This window comes from Hesperophylax consimilis, chromosome 26 (genome assembly GCF_061612785.1).
Source record: "Hesperophylax consimilis isolate HC1 chromosome 26, BYU_Hcon_1.0, whole genome shotgun sequence".
Taxonomy (NCBI): Eukaryota; Metazoa; Arthropoda; class Insecta; order Trichoptera; family Limnephilidae; genus Hesperophylax; species Hesperophylax consimilis.
The window spans coordinates 19,971,512-19,985,542 of NC_142861.1; the positions used below are offsets into that span (position 1 = coordinate 19,971,512).

A 14,031-nucleotide genomic window follows, 5' to 3' on the forward strand; every position below is an offset into this window, starting at 1 on the left:
AATGTGGCCCGCAGAAGAAAAAGGTTGAGTATCACTGCATTAACCCAATGCTACCAATCGAAAATTCACTCTCGTTGTATGGGATGACAGCTGGAATGGTTTCTGTTGATAAAATTTTCTTTTGTTTGTATTCCTGATACGAGTGGCTATATTTTTTACCATGTGCAAATACTAGGTAGGTACTATTTTAGCCAAACTCGAAAAATAAAATAAAGATATTTAGGTATGTTTTATAAAATAGAAAAATTAAAAAAGGTGAGGTTATTATAGGTTAGGTTGGATTATTATAGGTTAGGTTGGTTTATTATTAGGATTTAGGTTAGGTTAGGATATATTGGATATTATAGGTTAGGTTAGGTTAGGTTGGATTATTATAGGTTAGGTTGGATTATTGTAGGTAAGGTTCGATTATTATAGGTTAGGTTGGATTATTATTAGGATATAGGTTAGGTTGGATTATTATAGGTTAGGTTGGATTATTGTAGGTTAGGTTCGATTATTATAGGTTAGGTTGGATTATTATTAGGATATGGGTTAGGTTAGATTATTATAGGTTAGGTTGGATTATTATTAGGATATAGGTTAGGTTGGATTATTATAGGTTAGGTTGGATTATTGTAGGTTAGGTTCGATTATTATAGGTTAGGTTGGATTATTATTAGGATATGGGTTAGGTTAGGTTAGGTTGGATTATTATTAGGATATAGGTTAGGTTAGTTAGGTTGGATTATTATTAGGATATAGGTTAGGTTGGATTATTATAGGTTAGGTTAGGTTAGGTTGGATTATTATTAGGATATAGGTTAGGTTAGGTTAGGTTGGATAATTATTAGGATATAGGTTAGGTTGGATTATTATAGGTTAGGTTAGGTTAGGTTGGATTATTACTAGGATATAGGTTAGGTTAGGTTAGGTTGGATTATTATTAGGATATAGGTTAGGTTAGGATATAGGTTAGGTTAGATTATTATAGGTGAGGTTAGGTTAGGTTGGATTATTATTAGGATATAGGTTAGGTTAGGTTAGGTTGGATTATTATTAGGATATAGGTTAGGTTAGGTTAGGTTGGATTATTATTAGGATATAGGTTAGGTTAGGTTAGGTTGGATTATTATTAGGATATAGGTTAGGTTAGGTTAGGTTGGATTATTATTAGGATATAGGTTAGGTTAGTTAGGTTGGATTATTATTAGGATATAGGTTAGGTTGGATTATTATAGGTTAGGTTAGGTTAGGTTGGATTATTATTAGGAAATAGGTTAGGTTAGGTTAGGTTGGATTATTATTAGGATATAGGTTAGGTTAGGTTAGGTTGGATTATTATTAGGATATAGGTTAGGTTAGGTTAGGTTGGATTATTATTAGGATATAGGTTAGGTTAGGTGAGGTTGGATTATTATTAGGATATAGGTTAGGTTAGTTAGGTTGGATTATTATTAGGATATAGGTTAGGTTGGATTATTATAGGTTAGGTTAGGTTAGGTTGGATTATTATTAGGAAATAGGTTAGGTTAGGTTAGGTTGGATTATTATTAGGATATAGGTTAGGTTAGATTATTATAGGTGAGGTTAGGTTAGGTTGGATTATTATTAGGATATAGGTTAGGTTGGATTATTATAGGTTAGGTAGGATTATTATTAGGATATAGGTTAGATTAGGTTAGGTTGGATTATTATAGGTTAGGTTGGTTTAGGTTTGATTATTATAGGTTAGGTTAGTTTAGGTTTGATTATTATTAGGATATAGGTTAGGTTAGGTTAGGTTAGGTTGGATTATTATTAGGATATAGGTTAGGTTGGATTATTATAGGTTAGGTTAGGTTAGGTTAGGTTAGGTTGGATTATTATTAGGATATAGGTTAGATTGGATTATTGTAGGTTAGGTTAGGTTAGGTTGGATTATTATTAGGATATAGGTTAGGTTGGATTATTATAGGTTAGGTTAGATTATTGTAGGTTAGGTTCGATTATTATAGGTTAGGTTGGATTATTATTAGGATATGGTTTAGGTTAGGTTAGGTTGGATTATTATTAGGATAAAGGTTAGGTTAGGTTAGGTTGGATTATTATTAGGATATAGGTTAGGTTAGTTAGGTTGGATTATTATTAGGATATAGGTTAGGTTGGATTATTATAGGTTAGGTTAGGTTAGGTTGGATTATTATTAGGATATAGGTTAGGTTAGGTTAGGTTGGATTATTATTAGGATATAGGTTAGGTTAGGATATAGGTTTTTTTTTTATTTTTTTTTATTTTTTATTAATTATACCCGCTAAACTGCTCAAGCAGTTTGTCGTTAGGTTAGATTATTATAGGTGAGGTTAGGTTAGGTTGGATTATTATTAGGATATAGGTTAGGTTAGGTTAGGTTGGATTATTATTAGGATATAGGTTAGGTTAGGTTAGGTTGGATTATTATTAGGATATAGGTTAGGTTAGATTATTATAGGTTAGGTTAGGTTAGGTTGGATTATTATTAGGATATAGGTTAGGTTGGATTATTATAGGTTAGGTAGGATTATTATTAGGATATAGGTTAGATTAGGTTAGGTTGGATTATTATAGGTTAGGTTGGTTTAGGTTTGATTATTATAGGTTAGGTTAGTTTAGGTTTGATTATTATTAGGATATAGGTTAGGTTAGGTTAGGTTAGGTTAGGTTAGGTTAGGTTGGATTATTATTAGGATATAGGTTAGGTTGGATTATTATAGGTTAGGTTAGGTTAGGTTGGATTATTATTAGGATATAGGTTAGGTTGGATTATTATAGGTTAGGTTAGGTTAGGTTGGATTATTGTTAGGATATAGGTTAGGTTAGGTTAGATTATTATTAGGATATAGGTTAGGTTGGATTATTATAGGTTAGGTTAGGTTAGGTTGGATTATTATAGGTTAGGTAGGATTATTATTAGGATATAGGTTAGATTGGATTATTGTAGGTTAGGTTAGGTTAGGTTGAATTATTATTAGGATATAGGTTAGGTTGGATTATTATAGGTTAGGTAGGATTATTATTAGGATATAGGTTAGATTAGGTTAGGTTGGATTATTATAGGTTAGGTTGGTTTAGGTTTGATTATTATAGGTTAGGTTAGTTTAGGTTTGATTATTATAGGTTAGGTTACTATAGTTTAGGTTAAATAAAACAATAATTATAATATTACCTACCTGTTAGAAGTTCTACCGAGCCGAACCCTCTGATATGAAAATATCTGGAGACGGTGAATTATTTTCCCATTTGATCTCTGGTGATTTGACGTGTTGTTCTTGTATTGTTTTGTATTTATTTTGCTTATATAATGCACTTACATAATGTTGATTGACTAGATGATCATTTGTGGAAAAGTGAGTGGAAGGGTTAAGTTTTTCCTTTGGGGAAGACTTAACCCGGACAACTAAATCGGAAGTTTAAAAAAAAAAAAAAAAAATTAAGTTTTATAAGTAACATAAAAATATTTTATTTTTCGAGTTTGGCCAAAACAGTACCTAACTAGAATTTGCATTCTGAAATGATTCAAATTCTAGCTACTCGTATGTATTCTAGCTACTACTACCAGAGAAAATGTCATCAACAGAAATTATTCCAGCTGTCATCCCATATAACGAAAGTGAATTTTCGATTTACGTAATTAAAAATTAAAATGCTAAAATTAAAAATATCCCAAATGCAGTCAGATTCCTTTTATAGTAATTAAGGTAAATCAGATGGTTTTATTTAAAAATATTTCATATAATCCTTGTCCAGCGATTCCGAATATTTACCATGCCTGTTAGTTCGATCATTTCCAGAAAAGTTCCCACAAAAAAACTCAACACATAAACACGCTACAAGGTTCACAGAAAACTTATTAATCCCAAAAGCAAACAAAACTATATTTCAAAAAGGACCACACTACATGGCCATTAAAGTATATAACAATCTTCCACGTAGCATCAAACAAATAACCGACATATTTAAATTTAAATCAACACTAAAAACATTTCTTTTAAACTAATGTCACTACATCTTAAATGAATACCGTACATAAATTAAATACCTGTTTTTTATTTTTTATTTACATTTAACAGAACATTTTCAGTTAACATGTAATTGTTGGGTTATGTAATATAATGTGTATTTGTTGGGTTAGCTGGAAGAAATAGGATGTAACCTATAAGCTTTACCCTTTGTACTGTTTTTGTGCTATAAATATTTTTTTGAATTTGAATTTGAAGAAATAAAAAAGAAACTAGAGGATTGTGATCCATTAACCCAGTCATACTCAACCTGCGGCCCGCGGGCTGCATGCGGCCCGCCGAGCTATTTTGTGCGGCCCTCAATACATTTAAAATCAGGAACATGGTTTACAAAATCTGGCATTCTATATCACGTTAATTTGAGATTAATTGCAACTTTGACGTACAGACATTGAAACCCGAAGAGGATAGTATAAGTATAATATACTATCTATATAATATAATATGGTATAAGAGTGTTGCCACTGCACACCATAGAGTGTTGCTACTGCACACGCTAGACCTATCTCCAAAAAACAAAGATTTGACAGACAAAAATGCGCGCAAATAATTTTGCTCGTGGCAACACATACATTTTTGACAGTTCCAAAGTTAAATGGTTACCCAAAAACTTAAAAAAGGTTAAACAAAACCTCTTGAACTTATCTTTATATATCTTTTTGATATAATATTTTTTACGGCCGGAAATTTTCGAAAACGGAATTCCGTAGCTACCCCCCCCCCCCCCCATGGATTTCGAAAAATTGTTGTGGGGAATTACATATGATCAGAGATGTGCAAAATGGGAACCCAAAACCATTTGAAATGCAAAATGGAAATGAGTCAAAACTTTTCCATTTGAAAATGCAAAATGGTTTTTAGAAAAGCATTTCAAATGCAAAATATCTATTTTCAAAATGCATTGAAAATGAAAAATGGTTTCTCAGGTCAAACAATTAAAACAATTATAGAATTTTTAAACAATTTTGTCATTGACTACAGATTATGAAACCACAAAAAAATTGCGCGGGACTAATGTTGCCACCGTAAAAACATAGAAACCACTATCTAACATTTAATATTACAGCGTCATGGCCCCATGTACAGTATTTGAATCAGTATTTTTTGTAATGGAATCACTCAATTGCCAGGGCTCCTACCAGGGAGCAACTTGACAAATTTAAATTATCTCTCACAGCGAGGTTGAGGACCGACTGATATTTGGGGCTTATGAAAAAAAGATGAGTGGAGATAGTAGGACGAATGTTGGAAAAAAGCATTTAAAATGGAAAATGCATTGAGAAAAGCATTTAAAATGCAAAATGCAAAATGGTTTTTAGAAAAGCATTTAAAATGGAATATACCCATTTTGCATTTCCATTTGAAATGGATTTATTTGAAATAAAGCACATCTCTGCATATGATGTTTTTGGCTGTGCGGAATTTTTTTTCAGCGAAGTTCTGTAACAACCCCCCCCCCCCATGGATTTCAAATATTTTGTGGGGTTCACTCATTTTTTTTTTGTGGGGAATTATTATGTTTTACAGAAATTCTCTAACAACCCCCCCCCCATGGATTTCGAATAATAAAAGGGGGAATCAAGCTCACACCGTTGGCAACACTGACCAGTATAGTGTTGCGGCCCGCGTAGCTTTACAAACATATAAATGTGGCCCGCAGAAGAAAAAGGTTGAGTATCACTGCATTAACCCAATGCTACCAATCGAAAATTCACTCTCGTTGTATGGGATGACAGCTGGAATGGTTTCTGTTGATAAAATTTTCTTTTGTTTGTATTCCTGATACGAGTGGCTATATTTTTTACCATGTGCAAATACTAGGTAGGTACTATTTTAGCCAAACTCGAAAAATAAAATAAAGATATTTAGGTATGTTTTATAAAATAGAAAAATTAAAAAAGGTGAGGTTATTATAGGTTAGGTTGGATTATTATAGGTTAGGTTGGTTTATTATTAGGATTTAGGTTAGGTTAGGATATATTGGATATTATAGGTTAGGTTAGGTTAGGTTGGATTATTATAGGTTAGGTTGGATTATTGTAGGTTAGGTTCGATTATTATAGGTTAGGTTGGATTATTATTAGGATATAGGTTAGGTTGGATTATTATAGGTTAGGTTGGATTATTGTAGGTTAGGTTCGATTATTATAGGTTAGGTTGGATTATTATTAGGATATGGGTTAGGTTAGATTATTATAGGTTAGGTTGGATTATTATTAGGATATAGGTTAGGTTGGATTATTATAGGTTAGGTTGGATTATTGTAGGTTAGGTTCGATTATTATAGGTTAGGTTGGATTATTATTAGGATATGGGTTAGGTTAGGTTAGGTTGGATTATTATTAGGATATAGGTTAGGTTAGTTAGGTTGGATTATTATTAGGATATAGGTTAGGTTGGATTATTATAGGTTTGGTTAGGTTAGGTTGGATTATTATTAGGATATAGGTTAGGTTAGGTTAGGTTGGATAATTATTAGGATATAGGTTAGGTTAGGATATAGGTTAGGTTAGATTATTATAGGTGAGGTTAGGTTAGGTTGGATTATTATTAGGATATAGGTTAGGTTAGGTTAGGTTGGATTATTATTAGGATATAGGTTAGGTTAGGTTAGGTTGGATTATTATTAGGATATGGGTTAGGTTAGGTTAGGTTGGATAATTATTAGGATATAGGTTAGGTTAGGATATAGGTTAGGTTAGATTATTATAGGTGAGGTTAGGTTAGGTTGGATTATTATTAGGATATAGGTTAGGTTAGGTTAGGTTGGATTATTATAAGGATATAGGTTAGGTTAGGTTAGGTTGGATTATTATAGGTTAGGTTGGATTATTATTAGGATATGGGTTAGGTTAGGTTAGGTTGGATTATTATTAGGATATAGGTTAGGTTAGGTTAGGTTGGATTATTATTAGGATATAGGTTAGGTTAGTTAGGTTGGATTATTATTAGGATATAGGTTAGGTTGGATTATTATAGGTTAAGTTAGGTTAGGTTGGATTATTATTAGGATATAGGTTAGGTTAGTTAGGTTGGATTATTATTAGGATATAGGTTAGGTTGGATTATTATAGGTTAGGTTAGGTTAGGTTGGATTATTACTAGGATATAGGTTAGGTTAGGTTAGGTTGGATTATTATTAGGATATAGGTTAGGTTAGGATATAGGTTAGGTTAGATTATTATAGGTGAGGTTAGGTTAGGTTGGATTATTATTAGGATATAGGTTAGGTTAGGTTAGGTTGGATTATTATTAGGATATAGGTTAGGTTAGGTTAGGTTGGATTATTATTAGGATATAGGTTAGGTTAGGTTAGGTTGGATTATTATTAGGATATAGGTTAGGTTAGGTTAGGTTGGATTATTATTAGGATATAGGTTAGGTTAGTTAGGTTGGATTATTATTAGGATATAGGTTAGGTTGGATTATTATAGGTTAGGTTAGGTTAGGTTGGATTATTATTAGGAAATAGGTTAGGTTAGGTTAGGTTGGATTATTATTAGGATATAGGTTAGGTTAGATTATTATAGGTGAGGTTAGGTTAGGTTGGATTATTATTAGGATATAGGTTAGGTTGGATTATTATAGGTTAGGTAGGATTATTATTAGGATATAGGTTAGATTAGGTTAGGTTGGATTATTATAGGTTAGGTTGGTTTAGGTTTGATTATTATAGGTTAGGTTAGTTTAGGTTTGATTATTATTAGGATATAGGTTAGGTTAGGTTAGGTTAGGTTGGATTATTATTAGGATATAGGTTAGGTTGGATTATTATAGGTTAGGTTAGGTTAGGTTAGGTTAGGTTGGATTATTATTAGGATATAGGTTAGATTGGATTATTGTAGGTTAGGTTAGGTTAGGTTGGATTATTATTAGGATATAGGTTAGGTTGGATTATTATAGGTTAGGTTAGATTATTGTAGGTTAGGTTCGATTATTATAGGTTAGGTTGGATTATTATTAGGATATGGGTTAGGTTAGGTTAGGTTGGATTATTATTAGGATAAAGGTTAGGTTAGGTTAGGTTGGATTATTATTAGGATATAGGTTAGGTTAGTTAGGTTGGATTATTATTAGGATATAGGTTAGGTTGGATTATTATAGGTTAGGTTAGGTTAGGTTGGATTATTATTAGGATATAGGTTAGGTTAGGTTAGGTTGGATTATTATTAGGATATAGGTTAGGTTAGGATATAGGTTTTTATTTTTTTTTTTATTTTTTTTTTTTATTAATTATACCCGCTAAACTGCTCAAGCAGTTTGTCGTTAGGTTAGATTATTATAGGTGAGGTTAGGTTAGGTTGGATTATTATTAGGATATAGGTTAGGTTAGGTTAGGTTGGATTATTATTAGCATATAGGTTAGGTTAGGTTAGGTTGGATTATTATTAGGATATAGGTAAGGTTAGATTATTATAGGTTAGGTTAGGTTAGGTTGGATTATTATTAGGATATAGGTTAGGTTGGATTATTATAGGTTAGGTAGGATTATTATTAGGATATAGGTTAGATTAGGTTAGGTTGGATTATTATAGGTTAGGTTGGTTTAGGTTTGATTATTATAGGTTAGGTTAGTTTAGGTTTGATTATTATTAGGATATAGGTTAGGTTAGGTTAGGTTAGGTTAGGTTAGGTTAGGTTGGATTATTATTAGGATATAGGTTAGGTTGGATTATTATAGGTTAGGTTAGGTTAGGTTGGATTATTATTAGGATATAGGTTAGGTTGGATTATTATAGGTTAGGTTAGGTTAGGTTGGATTATTGTTAGGATATAGGTTAGGTTAGGTTAGATTATTATTAGGATATAGGTTAGGTTGGATTATTATAGGTTAGGTTAGGTTAGGTTGGATTATTATAGGTTAGGTAGGATTATTATTAGGATATAGGTTAGATTGGATTATTGTAGGTTAGGTTAGGTTAGGTTGAATTATTATTAGGATATAGGTTAGGTTGGATTATTATAGGTTAGGTAGGATTATTATTAGGATATAGGTTAGATTAGGTTAGGTTGGATTATTATAGGTTAGGTTGGTTTAGGTTTGATTATTATAGGTTAGGTTAGTTTAGGTTTGATTATTATAGGTTAGGTTACTATAGTTTAGGTTAAATAAAACAATAATTATAATATTACCTACCTGTTAGAAGTTCTACCGAGCCGAACCCTCTGATATGAAAATATCTGGAGACGGTGAATTATTTTCCCATTTGATCTCTGGTGATTTGACGTGTTGTTCTTGTATTGTTTTGTATTTATTTTGCTTATATAATGCACTTACATAATGTTGATTGACTAGATGATCATTTGTGGAAAAGTGAGTGGAAGGGTTAAGTTTTTCCTTTGGGGAAGACTTAACCCGGACAACTAAATCGGAAGTTTAAAAAAAAAAAAAAAAAATTAAGTTTTATAAGTAACATAAAAATATTTTATTTTTCGAGTTTGGCCAAAACAGTACCTAACTAGAATTTGCATTCTGAAATGATTCAAATTCTAGCTACTCGTATGTATTCTAGCTACTACTACCAGAGAAAATGTCATCAACAGAAATTATTCCAGCTGTCATCCCATATAACGAAAGTGAATTTTCGATTTACGTAATTAAAAATTAAAATGCTAAAATTAAAAATATCCCAAATGCAGTCAGATTCCTTTTATAGTAATTAAGGTAAATCAGATGGTTTTATTTAAAAATATTTCATATAATCCTTGTCCAGCGATTCCGAATATTTACCATGCCTGTTAGTTCGATCATTTCCAGAAAAGTTCCCACAAAAAAACTCAACACATAAACACGCTACAAGGTTCACAGAAAACTTATTAATCCCAAAAGCAAACAAAACTATATTTCAAAAAGGACCACACTACATGGCCATTAAAGTATATAACAATCTTCCACGTAGCATCAAACAAATAACCGACATATTTAAATTTAAATCAACACTAAAAACATTTCTTTTAAACTAATGTCACTACATCTTAAATGAATACCGTACATAAATTAAATACCTGTTTTTTATTTTTTATTTACATTTAACAGAACATTTTCAGTTAACATGTAATTGTTGGGTTATGTAATATAATGTGTATTTGTTGGGTTAGCTGGAAGAAATAGGATGTAACCTATAAGCTTTACCCTTTGTACTGTTTTTGTGCTATAAATATTTTTTTGAATTTGAATTTGAAGAAATAAAAAAGAAACTAGAGGATTGTGATCCATTAACCCAGTCATACTCAACCTGCGGCCCGCGGGCTGCATGCGGCCCGCCGAGCTATTTTGTGCGGCCCTCAATACATTTAAAATCAGGAACATGGTTTACAAAATCTGGCATTCTATATCACGTTAATTTGAGATTAATTGCAACTTTGACGTACAGACATTGAAACCCGAAGAGGATAGTATAAGTATAATATACTATCTATATAATATAATATGGTATAAGAGTGTTGCCACTGCACACCATAGAGTGTTGCTACTGCACACGCTAGACCTATCTCCAAAAAACAAAGATTTGACAGACAAAAATGCGCGCAAATAATTTTGCTCGTGGCAACACATACATTTTTGACAGTTCCAAAGTTAAATGGTTACCCAAAAACTTAAAAAAGGTTAAACAAAACCTCTTGAACTTATCTTTATATATCTTTTTGATATAATATTTTTTACGGCCGGAAATTTTCGAAAACGGAATTCCGTAGCTACCCCCCCCCCCCCCCCATGGATTTCGAAAAATTGTTGTGGGGAATTACATATGATCAGAGATGTGCAAAATGGGAACCCAAAACCATTTGAAATGCAAAATGGAAATGAGTCAAAACTTTTCCATTTGAAAATGCAAAATGGTTTTTAGAAAAGCATTTCAAATGCAAAATATCTATTTTCAAAATGCATTGAAAATGAAAAATGGTTTCTCAGGTCAAACAATTAAAACAATTATAGAATTTTTAAACAATTTTGTCATTGACTACAGATTATGAAACCACAAAAAAATTGCGCGGGACTAATGTTGCCACCGTAAAAACATAGAAACCACTATCTAACATTTAATATTACAGCGTCATGGCCCCATGTACAGTATTTGAATCAGTATTTTTTGTAATGGAATCACTCAATTGCCAGGGCTCCTACCAGGGAGCAACTTGACAAATTTAAATTATCTCTCACAGCGAGGTTGAGGACCGACTGATATTTGGGGCTTATGAAAAAAAGATGAGTGGAGATAGTAGGACGAATGTTGGAAAAAAGCATTTAAAATGGAAAATGCATTGAGAAAAGCATTTAAAATGCAAAATGCAAAATGGTTTTTAGAAAAGCATTTAAAATGGAATATACCCATTTTGCATTTCCATTTGAAATGGATTTATTTGAAATAAAGCACATCTCTGCATATGATGTTTTTGGCTGTGCGGAATTTTTTTTCAGCGAAGTTCTGTAACAACCCCCCCCCCCCCATGGATTTCAAATATTTTGTGGGGTTCACTCATTTTTTTTTTGTGGGGAATTATTATGTTTTACAGAAATTCTCTAACAACCCCCCCCCCATGGATTTCGAATAATAAAAGGGGGAATCAAGCTCACACCGTTGGCAACACTGACCAGTATAGTGTTGCGGCCCGCGTAGCTTTACAAACATATAAATGTGGCCCGCAGAAGAAAAAGGTTGAGTATCACTGCATTAACCCAATGCTACCAATCGAAAATTCACTCTCGTTGTATGGGATGACAGCTGGAATGGTTTCTGTTGATAAAATTTTCTTTTGTTTGTATTCCTGATACGAGTGGCTATATTTTTTACCATGTGCAAATACTAGGTAGGTACTATTTTAGCCAAACTCGAAAAATAAAATAAAGATATTTAGGTATGTTTTATAAAATAGAAAAATTAAAAAAGGTGAGGTTATTATAGGTTAGGTTGGATTATTATAGGTTAGGTTGGTTTATTATTAGGATTTAGGTTAGGTTAGGATATATTGGATATTATAGGTTAGGTTAGGTTAGGTTGGATTATTATAGGTTAGGTTGGATTATTGTAGGTTAGGTTCGATTATTATAGGTTAGGTTGGATTATTATTAGGATATAGGTTAGGTTGGATTATTATAGGTTAGGTTGGATTATTGTAGGTTAGGTTCGATTATTATAGGTTAGGTTGGATTATTATTAGGATATGGGTTAGGTTAGATTATTATAGGTTAGGTTGGATTATTATTAGGATATAGGTTAGGTTGGATTATTATAGGTTAGGTTGGATTATTGTAGGTTAGGTTCGATTATTATAGGTTAGGTTGGATTATTATTAGGATATGGGTTAGGTTAGGTTAGGTTGGATTATTATTAGGATATAGGTTAGGTTAGTTAGGTTGGATTATTATTAGGATATAGGTTAGGTTGGATTATTATAGGTTTGGTTAGGTTAGGTTGGATTATTATTAGGATATAGGTTAGGTTAGGTTAGGTTGGATAATTATTAGGATATAGGTTAGGTTAGGATATAGGTTAGGTTAGATTATTATAGGTGAGGTTAGGTTAGGTTGGATTATTATTAGGATATAGGTTAGGTTAGGTTAGGTTGGATTATTATTAGGATATAGGTTAGGTTAGGTTAGGTTGGATTATTATTAGGATATGGGTTAGGTTAGGTTAGGTTGGATAATTATTAGGATATAGGTTAGGTTAGGATATAGGTTAGGTTAGATTATTATAGGTGAGGTTAGGTTAGGTTGGATTATTATTAGGATATAGGTTAGGTTAGGTTAGGTTGGATTATTATAAGGATATAGGTTAGGTTAGGTTAGGTTGGATTATTATAGGTTAGGTTGGATTATTATTAGGATATGGGTTAGGTTAGGTTAGGTTGGATTATTATTAGGATATAGGTTAGGTTAGGTTAGGTTGGATTATTATTAGGATATAGGTTAGGTTAGTTAGGTTGGATTATTATTAGGATATAGGTTAGGTTGGATTATTATAGGTTAAGTTAGGTTAGGTTGGATTATTATTAGGATATAGGTTAGGTTAGTTAGGTTGGATTATTATTAGGATATAGGTTAGGTTGGATTATTATAGGTTAGGTTAGGTTAGGTTGGATTATTACTAGGATATAGGTTAGGTTAGGTTAGGTTGGATTATTATTAGGATATAGGTTAGGTTAGGATATAGGTTAGGTTAGATTATTATAGGTGAGGTTAGGTTAGGTTGGATTATTATTAGGATATAGGTTAGGTTAGGTTAGGTTGGATTATTATTAGGATATAGGTTAGGTTAGGTTAGGTTGGATTATTATTAGGATATAGGTTAGGTTAGGTTAGGTTGGATTATTATTAGGATATAGGTTAGGTTAGGTTAGGTTGGATTATTATTAGGATATAGGTTAGGTTAGTTAGGTTGGATTATTATTAGGATATAGGTTAGGTTGGATTATTATAGGTTAGGTTAGGTTAGGTTGGATTATTATTAGGAAATAGGTTAGGTTAGGTTAGGTTGGATTATTATTAGGATATAGGTTAGGTTAGATTATTATAGGTGAGGTTAGGTTAGGTTGGATTATTATTAGGATATAGGTTAGGTTGGATTATTATAGGTTAGGTAGGATTATTATTAGGATATAGGTTAGATTAGGTTAGGTTGGATTATTATAGGTTAGGTTGGTTTAGGTTTGATTATTATAGGTTAGGTTAGTTTAGGTTTGATTATTATTAGGATATAGGTTAGGTTAGGTTAGGTTAGGTTGGATTATTATTAGGATATAGGTTAGGTTGGATTATTATAGGTTAGGTTAGGTTAGGTTAGGTTAGGTTGGATTATTATTAGGATATAGGTTAGATTGGATTATTGTAGGTTAGGTTAGGTTAGGTTGGATTATTATTAGGATATAGGTTAGGTTGGATTATTATAGGTTAGGTTAGATTATTGTAGGTTAGGTTCGATTATTATAGGTTAGGTTGGATTATTATTAGGATATGGGTTAGGTTAGGTTAGGTTGGATTATTATTAGGATAAAGGTTAGGTTAGGTTAGGTT

The 14,031-nt window shown here is 31.7% G+C and overlaps 1 long non-coding RNA gene across 1 annotated transcript in view; it reads right to left on the reverse strand.

Moving 5' to 3' along the window:
• LOC149411265 (uncharacterized) overlaps positions 1-14,031 on the reverse strand; it is a 121,412-nt gene that overhangs the window by 33,414 nt on the left and 73,967 nt on the right. The window lies entirely within an intron of this gene.